Raw genomic sequence first — 13,669 nt, forward strand, 5'->3', positions numbered from 1 at the left:
TACCTTGGCTTGTTGGACTGTGTCCTCGATGTTCTAAGTTTTTCAATTTACATCTATAAATACTTTGAAAGTGGCTCAGTGGCTTGAAATTTCCAAGTTGTGGGCATGATTCCAGCTTCCTCCTGTCTGTGTGCCCCTTGGCAAAGCTCTTTTCCCAATCTTGCCTACCAGTCTGCATTGCGGTGTATGAATGCTTGTGCGTTTGTGAGTGTGTGTGTGGTTCTGGTGTAAAGTGTTTTGATTGGTCAGTATGAATTCAGTTTATTTACCAGATAAACTTTTCATTTTGTTCTGCCAGCATCCTGCCCGCATTCTGGTCCTCCACCAACAATGACAGACCCCCAAGTCTGCATTAGGTAAATTGGATGTTTCTTCTGTTTTTATTTTTGAAAAGTGTATCGTGTCCATTAGATTAAAGTGAAGTAATGTATTTGTACATTTATTTTAGCAAAAATGTGTGTGGTCTTTATGTGTAATTTCTTTCTAATCGGTTCAAAATAAACATTTGCTTTTTCTAAAATTTTCAGTGAGAGATTATGTGACTAAAATAAAATGTTAAAGCTTGCAGTGTGGTGCACAATAAAAAATAAAATCACAATAAAATCTGTATTTCCTTTCATTTTTATACACTTTTAAACCATAAACGTGCCAATAAAAAACGGATATAAATCAAAAACACTGACTCTTAAAGAAAAAAAAAAAAAACACATAGTGAAGCATCGTTTTTGGATTCCCAGGCAGGCAAGTACTTTTCTACCTATAAACCTCGAACACAGTCAGCGTAATAGGTGTGTGTACGCGTGCATAGTATAGGCAGGGTGGCTGGGTGTGTATCCAAAGCATCACATTTCAATGACATCATTTAATGAGAGCATTGATGTCAAAAGTAGGGTAATTGCGTCTGTTGTCGTGTCACCATACACCTTGGCAATTATGGTGTCACTCAACGATTAAGGCTCATTATCTCCGCGAGAGGCCGGCAGTCCAAACAATGGAGTCGCACAAACCTGCTTTACTAATTGCTAGCAGACACAAGTAGACTTGTGGAGCCAGCTGAAGTGGTGTATATTTAGCTTCTGTTGAGTGTGTCTGCGTGGGAATTATGAGGGCGAGTTACACAAATATGATTATTAAATTTCACCTGATGGACAGATGAGCATACTGAGAGCTACAAGTGCGCTATTTAGAGATGAATGTGGCTGTTAACTGCAGCTTTGGGGGACAGGATTGGATGGCTTAGTGGAAAATGCTAAGAGCCACTTGAACGCTGGAATTAAGGGTAACTTAAGAGAAAATATTAACCTCTTTTTTTTTTTCTTTCTTAGGATGAAAAGTTGGCTGTACCTTGACTTATTCAACCCAGGCTTTGGGACCCAAGTGAGGTACTTACGATGGAATCTCTTTTGGATGTGATTTTATTTATTAAACTCATTGGTTCCACATTCAGAGAGCGAGGTTTTTCCCATGCATGGACGGGCTGGTACTGTCCGATGTTTTGTTGGCTCACTTACCCTCTCTGCCCTCTCTCCATCACTGAAGACCTTATAAGGCCGCACGGATTCCTCTGGGTTTTAGGGTTCATATTATTCTTCTATCCTCCTATTCAATATCTCTGATGATTATCTTTGCTGAGGCCCATGACTTCGGGTTTGGCTCTTTTATGCAGAGCAGGATCTCGGTTCATGTTTTTTGTGTCATAGCGGAACCGTTGTGCATTTGGTTTGGACGCCAATGGATGATTGTTGGCTATTGCTGTGAACTCTTACAAACTTGTTTGGAGACATGCGTATTTGGTTACAAAAGGTACAGATGTTTTACAGAAGGATTGGTTTTGAAAGTTGCGACTGGTGACAAACTAGCTCAGGCAGCATCATTGGATAACTGCTATCTATCTAAAAACTTTATTCAGCAGGTCATCATGGTGTTCAGTCAACTTGATAAATGTTCCTTTTTATCATGAGAAAGTAGTTTATCAAAGCAAAAATACTGTTAGTAACACATTTTGCCTTCCAGACATGTTAGGGATAGGTTTAAGGTTACTCTATAGGCAATAAAAACTTAAAGCTGTAACATTTAAATGTATTTAATTCTTTTTTTTCACCAGCAAACGCAAGTGCAAAAAAACCATGTTTGGTCAACGTCTTCTTCGCTGAGCAAAAACATTTTGTCGACTGAATATAACTTTACAAAAGGTTACATTAAATCACAATTGAGACAGAGAGTAAAAGAGACTGTGAAGTTTAGGCACTTTTAAGTTATTTAAAAATTGGGTATAAAATAAGCATGTGCAAAGAATTAAGTCTTCCGAAGCAAGAATAAATTGAGGATTTCTGTTTCAGCTTCATGTCAGACTTAAATATCAAATTAAGAATATTAGACATAGATATCCTGATTAAATACATTGTCCCGTTTTCAAGTGGTGAACACAACTCCCTGCACAATCAAATAATAACTTGGACAGAACTTGACTGACGAGCTAAAGTATGTAAAGAATTCAAAAACAAAGGAGAAGCAAAGTGGTTTACATCTCTCTGTCTATCGAAAGGTTGCAAAGTCTTTTTATTAGGGGCTTGGGACTTAATACCACAGTGAAAATCATTTTCATAGAGAAAACATTGAAGCACTGATCCTTCCCAGAAGTGGCCAGTGAACCAAAGTTACTTTAAGATTTCATGGACGACTCATCCATAAGGTTACAGCATAGAAAGTACTCCAAACGTCACTTCACTTCACTTAATTCTTTTCATAAAGGTTCTGTTCATGCTTGAAAATCTTCATATGTGGCTGAATGAAAACGATCCTGCAAAGACATGTGGTGATAATTCTTCTTCAGTCATATCATTGCTAGTTATGCTAGCTAACGTTGATAGGGCTAAAATATAATTTTTTTCTCTAAAATAATCACAAATAGTTTCAAAAATCAGCTTTTTTTAAATTAAGACCTTAAAGCGGAGACCTATTCGAGCGCTTGAGAAAACGTTTAGGCTCCTTATTAGATACAGCTCCCAAGCTAATTGTTTCTGAGCGAGGCTGCGCTTACGAAGCTGCGCTCCTCGCTGTGTGGTGGAGCCACTGAGGCTGCACAAACATCTCCTCGGAGGCCTCTGCTCCTTGTTTAATGAAACCTTGCAGGGGCCCCGCGAATCCACACAGAGAGGCTCAGCGCAATCTGATGGACAGTGTCACTGGGGCCATGCCAATTATGTTTTCAGTGAAAGCCCACTGGCCCCTCTCCTTGCCTGTAGCTGGAAGCCGCCGTCTCACACCTCCTCCCCTCTGCTGAGACATAGAATAACAGGACAGAGATATGATTACTAATCTGGCCCCGAGAACCCCAAACACCAAACAGTAAAGATGTTGAGGGTTTGTTTGTTCAGTCATCAGGCAGTGTTTTAAACTGAGAGCGAGGGTCTGGGGGAGATGATGGCCTAACGAGGGCTCGCTGCTCACGATGTTTGTTTTTGTTCTGATTGGATTGCGTGAGGCTTGATGGGTCTCTGAGTGCTCGCTGGTCTCATTATGGGTGGAGCGATCTACTTTTAATGGCAGCAATTTGTTGGGTCTTCCCAGACTCGGTGTCATGGGCTGCACACAGGGATCACAGAGACTTGCTTGGTTCTGGACAAAGCAAGGAAACTCAGTAAACAAGTTTCCAAACTGGGTGGCTCGACGAGCCTCCTTTTTCCGGATCCGTCTGTAGAACCAGTAAGGTCAGCCGCTCGCCCCACAGAGGTGTTATCTGCCACATAAACCTTTAGAATAATATGAATGACAAACTTTAAGCTGGAGTTCTTATGGCTTACGTTGAATAGTGAATTTCTTCTTACTGAAGGCCATATTTGTGGAGACCCTTCCCTCCTGAGCAGGGAATCTCTGCACCTCCTCCAAATCTTTCTCCCTGACCTGACCGCTGTGTTCTTTGGCCTTCAACATGTAAGCCCTTCACCGATCAGCTGAGAGTAAGTTTCACTCAGATGGACCCTATAACCAGCTGACTTCATTTGAGAACAAATGAATGCTGTACTTTTCAAATTATTATTTGGGAAAAACTATTTTTGTTACATGTTTTCCGTCTGCATCGCCACACTAGGCCAAATACGTACATTTTTCTGGTGTGCACTGCAACTAACTTTTCCCTCAATCATTGTTTAGAAAAGGAAATTTCTAACCTGGAATACGATGCAATTTGTGCCATATTCAATTTATTTTTAACCCTAGCGAATCTGATTTTAACCCCTGAATAGCTGCTTTTGACAAAGTCCAGCTAAGGCGGAAAGCAAAGCCCAAAGATTTAGATAAAATGGGCTTTAATGGAAGGGCATCCACATCTAACCTCGGCTACAGACTTAAAGCTTCTGTACTTTTACAGCTTTAGATTTATATTCATGCCCAGACATATAGAGAAAGTTAGCGAATTAGCATCTTGGCACCAGTAAATCAGTTTGTGTGGCTGCTCACAAGCTGCTGCGATGCACTGCTCTGCTGTGTGACTGAGCTGCATTCAATTTATTGAGGACCATACCAAAGGCAGAGAGAGACAATCCCACAATCAGGAACTGAGCGAAGGGTTGCGCCGAAGCCTGGGAGACGATTAACTCTGAGCAAACAAAGCACTGCGTGAGACTGTCATTAGTCATGCCTATCCTCAATGCGCCGTTTTAAAGCTGAGCATCGGACAAGGCTGGTGAAAGCAGTAACAGCAAACCATGTTTTTTTGACGTTTTACTATAAATATGCATCTGAACACATTTATATCCTTTTGTGAACGACTTCTTAAGTAGTGAATTTGTTTCTCATCTGCATCAAAATTGAACAAATAATCTATTATGATTTTTATTGTCAATTTATTATCATTGTTTTTGTGTAAAGCTTTGGCTAACCAACGTTTATAGTTCTCATCAGGGAACTATAAACTAGATTTCTCATCAGGGACTTTAGAAAAGAATACATTATTTGTAGTCAAGATATTTTTTATATCTTATCAGTGGTTCCTAATATTGGAAGCAAAGTCGACCTGGTACCACGTGTGAGAAAGTTGTCCACAGGGCTGCCAACATTTTTAGTTCTCGTATCTGACAGAAAGTTCAAAGAATAAAACTGTATCCCCCTTCAGCCTTCCTGTTTTCTTCTGTGGTTTTGCTCTCTCTCACTCTCCTGCAGCCTGAAAGAGCCACACCGGTTTCTAGATGTGTCACAGGGAATAAGGCTCCCTTTTTAAATAAAACATCTTCAAATGTCTGCTGTTCTTTGCTCAGTAACAATTTCCACACAAAAGAGTGTTGATTTTACTGTCATGTTTGGAAAGAAAAAAAAATGTTTCTAGCCCTGAATAGTCAGTAATTATTCATATTAGAGGCACCTTCCCACTTTCGGATCACCAGTCGTTGCTGAAAAAAAGGATTTTTCTTACGTTTGATACCAAAAGCAGCAATTTTGCATCTATGTTTTCTCCTTTCTGTTCTGCCCCTCGACTGGCAAAGAAAGGATGAAGCTATGCATCTACAAAGGCCCCCAAAAAAAGGCCTTTGTCAGAGCAGCACAGGGGCTCAGAGTGGAAGACACATCTTTATCTTCGCGTAACAGGATTAGTGAGTACGTGAAAGGCATATAAAGTGAAACGATTAGAGGTGGTGTCAGTTTCACTTTGCAGTTCGCAGAGTCCCCACATCTCCCCTGCTGGCAGCACAGCACTGCCTCAGAGCCACGATCGCCTCGTCCACTTGTGAACTCTTTAAAGGTGCGTATTTCTGCAAAACGAGGATCTGTTCGTCCCTCCCACCCCCCGCGGTACACAGCTCATTGGGCATAAGAAACACAATTAAATTCAGCTAAAGCATGACCACCGACTGCTCAGCTGTAGCCTAATAGGCTTAAGAGGGGGGAAATAAATCTAATTGCGTGTTATTGCCCTGAAGTTAATCTCTCATGGCTTGACATTAGGGCGAATTTCGGTAGATGAGGGGACCTCTGTGGATCAGTGACAGCTAAAGAGGGCAGAGGGGGTGGAGGGGGGGGGGGGATTTTATTATAACAAAGCCAAAGAACCACACTTGACACCTGACAGATGATGAAAACCACTAGAAAGCCTCTTAAGCGGCCACAAAGTCTTATCAAGTGCACGCTCTCGTGTGAAGAGAGTCGACAACGCACAGGCGGAGGCGGTGATGTCAGCACCGCCTCGCCGACGGATATACAGTTTCATTTGTGTTTTCATTTACGGTGCCGAGGATTGTGAAGGTTTGGCAGCTTTCCATCGCCTGCAGGCGTGGGAGGTTGGAGGCGGTGCTGGTATTAATTGTTTCATTACACAGTTTTGAAACATATTAGTTGGGATTAAAATGTAATTACTTTGTTTGCCAATGACACCTGATTTCTAAGAGCTGTTCTAAACGAGCCCAAGCAATAAAAAAAAAAAAAAAAAACATTTAACTTGCAGCTTGGCTTGTGAAATTGTTTCCAGTCCTGTGAACAGATTGCATTTTTCCCAACATAATGGGCCTCACTTTTGCCCTTTTGTACAAGCTATTAAGTTGTTAAAACTATCAAGTCAGAGGTTGGGCATTTAAGCAGACAACCACATGCATCGATAATCTCTTTTCTATTATTTCAGCCAAACAAGACTTGGTCTCTCTCAAGGTTTTTCTCCATGCGTACAAATACCTTTCATCTGTGCACACGGCCATAAATGTGATGGTGCGAGATGGCTAATAGCTGGCGGTGTAAATAGAACCCAGACGGCTGAGCTCCGAAGTAGATGGAAGCAGTTTTCTATCTTATTTACTTTGGAATGAGCAGGAAAACCACCTATTTACTCCCAAGTCCTTCCTCCTCAGAAAATATAAGCCTGCCTTTGATTTAGCGAGCACTTAAAAACTCACTTTTCACAATGAGTACTAATGGCTCACCCCTGGATGGCGGCCCTGCAGTGGTGGAGAGTTTCAGCATTTTGACGGCTCACAGGCACACCAAACAGACGAGAAGGTTAACCTCAGCTGACGCCCGATTTAGCCGACTCAGGCTGGTGCCTGTGTAGCCCGGTGGACACCAATTCATCCAAACAACCTAAATGGTTGGATCATGGGCTGGTTGGTGGTTTGTGGTTATTCTTCCAGTAAAGGCACTTTGTTTAGGCCGTCGAGTGAAGGAAAAGCTATCCCATTAGAGTCTCGTATGATGGTCTAATATTCCCCACCTGCTTGTGCCCCTCGAGTCGCGCAGAATCGCATAGAAAAAAAGCAAAACCAAAGGAAATAGGGATGCATTAAGAGATAATTAGGATAGAACTAAACTTCAGCTTTGCATTTATCAAGCAAGGTCAGTCGTCTTCTTCTGACTTGCTTCCCTGAGGACGCTGAGAAAACAGCACAATCATCGTCAACCTGTTCATTGGTTCTTCCCAAAGAAGAACCTTTAAAGATAGGTAACCAGACTTTTTTTCATTTCTCTGGGGTGTTTTATTTTACGCTCTTGTTTTAAAAAAATCTAAATTTCTGAAACATTTACTATTGTGCAAAGCAAAAAGTCTTATTTTCACATCAAATTTTACAGTTTTATAATATAATTAGCTTACATGAGCCCTCTAGAGACTCATTAAATTGATAATTTATGTTGTAAAATGGACAAAATAAAAATTATATATATAAAAAAAATACTATACTTTTTTTAGGGGGGTTGCTTGATGTTTGATGTCTGTAAATTGAGCAGAGAGAGAGAAGTGCTGGGACTGACTGAGTGCGCTGTGTTGAACAGGAAGTGATTCTTTCCTAAGAACTCGCTGGTGAAACAGTTTGGCGATGTCATCTCCCGTGTTGGACCTTTGTAATAAAAGACACACAAAAGTCATGTTTTTCTGACTTCTCACTGACCTGATTCCCAAAATCAGTACAACATCATCCTACATCTTGACTTGGAAATATTTGTCTACTTTGCCTTATTCTCTAAATCTATCAGATTATCAGAACTCCTCTTGTCCTCCACCCTCTTCAGGTGACCAGAGACTTTCTGTCAGATTTAGTTCTGCACTCTTTCAAAGTCTTTCCAAAAATTTTATTTTCCTGTCATCAGAAGAAAGCACACAGCATGTTCTAGATTTGCTCTAATTTGATAGGAAAAAAAAAACACCCTCAAATTCATCTGGAGAAAAGCAGTTTCATAAATTATATTATATTGGGCATAATTCTGTTCAATTTGAACAGTGGTCAAGTTGTTCTTTTGGTGATGCCAAACTTTTTAAATTGTGGCCATGAGCTTCAAGTCTTGGTTTCTACAACATTGTTTTACACTGTTGTGGAACATTTTTGCTAGTCCTGGACAGTGGCGCAAAAAGTGGGTATGCAGGGTATGCAACGCATAGGGGCGCAGCACCAGAGGGGGCGCCAAAACCCCGTCTGGAGGGGGCGGCGCGCCGATGATGTTTTCCCTTACAATTCTGCGCGCCTTACGCTCCTTCACCTCGCGCACATAACGAGGTAAATGTAGCGAGTTTTACCCTTCACGTATCGTCGCCTCGGGGGGGGGTGCTGAGTGAGCGTCGCTCCTTCACCCTGACGTTCCGTCCCTCGGTGGGGGGGTGGGGGGGGGGGGGGGCGCCGATCTATGTTTTTGCATCCACCTGAATAATGTGTAGTTGCGCCACTGGTCCTGGATGCTCTCTTTGAATGAAAAGGCTTCTGTCTCGCAACCCTACTCGCTGGTCTAGGAAATATGGTAAAATAGAGGAGATTGTCGTCATACTTAGAACACGACCAGTCCACGTAGGACAGTGTCGCTCTTGGGTCTTCCTGACCAGCTCCCACCTCTTCTTTTCCAAACTTTTAGGGAAGTGCGCAGTTCTTGTAACACCACTGTTTTCTCCTTTGATTGTTGAATGTCTTCTTCGTTCCTTCCCTCTTCAGCCTTCCCTTGACTGACACCCTGGTGGAACAAGATGTTTTGCAAATGTGACACAGTTTGATAAGGTCCTACCAGGACAGCTGAACTTTATTTCATGCTAATCTGATTCACAAGGATTGTTGTTTGAAACTCAAAAGACTAAATGTTGACACTGAACCAGATTAAATCAAGTTACTGGACCCTTTAATTTATTTTTATACCTTTATCTCTAACAGATTTCTTTGCTTTCCAGTTAAATTTGGCAACAAATGTTAGCTATACGCTGCACGCGTGAGAAATGAGCTACTAGCAGAGATTATTTCCAAAAGGATAAGAAAAAGCATCTAATGAAACTTTATGAAAATAGGTTTAAAAATGTTTATCAAAACGAATAATTACTTCAAGTCCGCTGATTTTATAGTAAAGAACCTTCTTTCAAGCAGGTAGTGCTGAGGCTGCGATTGCTACCTGGTCACCTTCCTACTTAATCTAAAATGTTCTCTGCACAAAGACCTTGCTTAATGTTTAGATACTTATCTTTTGTTCTCCGTTTCTTCCTTCCTGTGTTCAGGCAGACAGCAGATGAGCTCTGGAGCAAGTGGACGGACCTTCGTGGCTGTCGCTCCGAATGTTAACGACACCCAAGGAGAGCCCCTGGAATTTTCCCTAACACTGATAAAACCCAGATTTAGTGCCGCTCATAAAACACATGGCAAATTGTGCACTTATAGGGATCCACTGCAGGACCTGGAAATAGGAATCGGCTCCACTAAATTTCCATCTCAAATACCACCGCCAGGCGATGAGGATTTGTTTTCCACCCTCTTGCAACTCGGTGGGTGGGTGGAAATTTTGATCCTAATCACTCCTTCTAAAAGGGAAAACAGTATTAGGTTATTTTAAAATTAGCTTTTGTAATAGGCTTATTGGGTAAAACACAGCAGAAAAATCTCTACGTGTTCTATACGTTTTAATTTACTGATAAGGCTACATCACCGGTTCACAGTACAGTGTCTAAATATCAGTCTTCTAAATCATGCTATAGGCTTAAATATAAATATATATAGTTTGAAAATCTGCAAGCTAAGAGGCAATCAGTGTTATCATTGGATTAGCTGGTTCATAAGTCTCCTTTCCGCTCTCATAAGCCTGGAAGAAAAGTCCTTTCACATGCAATTGAACCCAAAGTTCATATCCTTACGCATCCTGCTAATTATCTCAATATCCTGTTAGCGTTTTAACTGGAGGAGTCTGGGCTACTATGAATGCAGAATTTAACAAAACAGTGTACAGGACTGTTTCTTCTACAGTTTTCTTAATTTCAACAGATAATAACTTCTCGTTCATTTTGATACTTTTTATGTCTGTTTCAGTCCTGACTACTTTTTTAGTACCTACTTTATTGGGGATGCAAGCGTGCCACGTCAGGCTCAAAACACCATGTCAGAAGACTTCCGATCCCTGGTGGTCATACGAGAAAGACTTCGCCTTTTGTAAAAACTTACAACAAGGATTGAGCATATTGGTAGCTTTGGGAAAAATAGATTGATTGAAAACAACAGCGTTGTCTAACAATGAGGTGCTTTTGTGTTTTTGTGCTTGTTGTGTTTAAGTCGATTGTTTGTCCAGACTCTGGGGCCGCCCTCCGTGGATGACCCCACCCACACAGAGTTGCTATGCAGTTATAATGAAAAACAAAATCCTACACCATAAAGAGTCGAGTTTCGCTCCATTGACTGTGTATCAGTGGAAAAGTTATACTTGGCCAAAAATTGCCCCACCCGACCTTTGGATCTCTGCCACTGCCCCAGAGTTACTACGGCCTTCTTCGTGGCTCCTCTGATTCATAATCCACTTGCCTGTCAGTTTAGGTAAGGTCATGGCTTCTAGGTTTGCTGTTGTCGTACTTTTTCTATTTTTGGATTGAACAGTGCTGCTTGAGATTTTCAAGGCTTTGGTATAAACCTGCATGAAACTTCTCCACAACTTTCAACCGGACCTGTCTACTGTGTTCCTTCATCTTCATTACACTGATTGGTCCTTAATGTTTTCTAACAAGCCAGTATATTCATGCAGTGTTTGAATTATATACCTTGTTTGATAGACATTTTTCTAGATTTCTATTTCTAAGACTAAGGACTATGGGTGATCGAGCATGAGAGCCCCGCAATTATTGTCCGATTTTAAAACTGGCTTGAAAACTTTTCTTTTTAGACAAGCCTACTCCACTCTTAAATGACTGTCTTTTTTTATTGTTTTTGATTGCTGATTTTATTTGTTTCTAGCTGCACCGTGTAGCACTTTGAGATTTTTATTAATGAAAAGTGCATTATAAATTAAATTGATTATTATTATTATTATTATTATTATTATTATTATTTGTAAAAAAAATTTTAGATAATGTATATTTTACCTCGTACTTCACAATTTTATACTTTTTGTACGTTTATTGCATAAAATCCCAATAAAATACATTGAAGTTTGATGTTGCAACATAATAAAATGAGAACACTTTGAAGTGTTTTTATTTTTATTTTATTTTTTGCAAAACACTGCAGCAGTTATCATAAAAACTTTCACAATTTCCCCATTTCTGTGTTTTTTTTTTAGTTTTTTTTTTTAGGTATTTCCTCCTGCAAGACGCAAGTTTAATTTCTTCCTCCTGCCCTGTCTCTAAAGAATAAAGGGAAACAAGAATATTATTACCCTGAGAAGTCAAGCGAGTAACAGCAGCCACAATTATCGTTTCAACGTTTTGTCCTGACCCTGAAAAATGGTTTGCAGTAAAAAAAAAAAAAGAAAAGAAAGTGAAGAAATAAATAGGGAAATGTCATCAGGGAGTTTTACATGTGGGTGAAATATACATAAAAGTTAATTTAAGTCCTGGTGGAGAGAACAGCAGTACAGAGGCTGACGGGGGGCGGAGAGTAACCGAGCGAAGCTGAGTGAAAGAGAGCAGGAACCTCTTCTGGTATCTAAATGATTACAATGAGACCCTTTCAAGCCGTGGCGGCCAGCGCTGCGACTTGATATGATTTTTATCAGATGCTGAAATGCTACATTACCAAGTGGGCAGTAAATTATGTCTAAACCAATTACAGTGGGACCCTGTGCGGCCCAGCAGCCAGGAGGGGAGGGAAAGAGTTCTGGGTCAGAGGCAGAGATTGGGGGGGAAGAAATGAGAGAAGGATATGATAGGGTGGGTTTTTGGAGGAGATGAGGGCTGGAGTTTGTCTTGATTAGTGGAGTCTGGGGGGTGCATGAGAGTCTGGCGATAAGGCGGCTTCCAGGTGGAGAGCATAGCTGCATGTGAGAGAAAATGCACAATAAAACGGCAAGGATGTGCAGATGGAGGATTTCACTAAAATCTGCGTAATCAGTGAAGGAACGAGCTTTTAGGTGATCAAAGAAATCAGAGGAGAGACGTTTCTTTAAAGCTGGCCTCTGTGAGCATGAGAGCAATAAGCTACACCCAGTTGCTCAAGGCCTGTCAAATAAAACATCTGAGTCAGTGTCAAATGTAATTCATAATGAATCTTCTTGACAAAAATGTAAAGTCTATTGCTTGTTTGCTAATTGGTGACTGATTTATGCAGATTTGCTTACCTTGATTGGTGAATCAGGAGACATTCACTTGTTTTATTGCTAATTGTATGTATCTAAAATAAATCTGTAAAATGTGTTCTGACAATTTCACAAAAAAGTTATTTATTATTATTAATTCCAGGTGGAAAATTAAATAAGATTTATATACATAAAAAATCAGATTAAATATGCTGAACCAAAATTGCTTTACCTTAAACAAAAACAAATACAATAAAATGAGTGTTTTTTGTTGTTGTTGTTGTTTTCTTTTGCAGGAATGTGATGTTTTCTGAGTAAGTAATTATTTTAAATGTTAATGAAGCGCAATTTCTAAAGAGAAACAGCGTATACTGAGAGGTTGTAATATGCAAATTAAGCAAATTTAAAGCAGAAATTACCTGAATATAGAAATTGGCCTTTGTAAACCTGTTGTAAATTCCATAATTCATAAGTCTGCCCAAAGATCAGTACCGTGTAAATGGTATTTACTAGCATGTCGGTTCTCTAATGGCCTCCTGGGTTCCTCAGAGGAAAATTAGTGAACAAAAACCATCTTTAATGCAAAGTCTTGCTTGCATAAAATGTCTTGCTACCACTTTACAAAATGTCACGTGTAGAAGAAAACCAGCATTGTAAGTCACACTGAACAAAATAACTTCACAATAAAAACATAATGCTGGAAGCATCATGCTGTCAGAAGTTTTATTTGCAGGGAAAAAACAGGAAAATTGATATGAAGATGGGTGGAGTTAAATAGAGAGCATAAACAAAAAAAACTTTGAACAACAAAATAGTTTAGCCATGTAAACTGGCCTAGTCAAAGTCCAGACCAAAATCCAATCGAGAATCTCCAGCAAGATTTTAAAGGTCCGTATACAAATGCCCACCACACAGGTCAGACTTGAATTTGTACAGAAAGAAAATATCAAATTCCTTCTACAACCACAACTACTAACTATTTTGTGTTTAACTAATTGAAAGAAAAACGTAATCACAAGTTATCAAAAAGTGCAACTCTCAAACCACTGCGAGGTCCCTAATGACGACAATACATGGTAAGCAAGTGCAAACATTGTATATGTGTCAGTGTGTGTACGTCTTATCCCGCCCATCAGCTCTAATTTGTTTATCCCCGTCCCATAAACAAAATTAGAGTGAAAATGGGTGATCACAAAGTGGAATGGGTCTCCCTCTCATTTACTCTGACAATCAA

General features: G+C 40.2%; 2 long non-coding RNA genes across 2 annotated transcripts in view; one reads left to right on the forward strand and one right to left on the reverse strand.

The window, feature by feature from the left end:
* The window catches only part of LOC145551731 (uncharacterized), a 28,484-nt gene extending 18,471 nt beyond the window's left edge, over positions 1-10,013 (forward strand). The window contains exons 2-4 of the long non-coding RNA XR_014087618.1: positions 299-356; positions 1,326-1,382; positions 9,443-10,013. This is a non-coding gene — a long non-coding RNA (uncharacterized LOC145551731). The remainder of the gene's footprint in view (positions 1-298; positions 357-1,325; positions 1,383-9,442) is intronic.
* Positions 2,068-9,531, reverse strand: LOC145551730 (uncharacterized). Its single transcript, XR_014087617.1, has 3 exons — positions 8,734-9,531; positions 7,658-7,814; positions 2,068-3,279 (listed from the first exon to the last, which is right to left on the reverse strand). It is a non-coding gene; the product is annotated as an uncharacterized LOC145551730 (long non-coding RNA).
* Positions 10,014-13,669: the final 3,656 nt, after the last annotated feature.

The sequence above is a fragment of the Poecilia reticulata genome, chromosome 5, assembly GCF_904066995.2.
Source record: "Poecilia reticulata chromosome 5, P_reticulata-male-v2, whole genome shotgun sequence".
In the NCBI taxonomy this organism is placed as follows: Eukaryota; Metazoa; Chordata; class Actinopteri; order Cyprinodontiformes; family Poeciliidae; genus Poecilia; species Poecilia reticulata.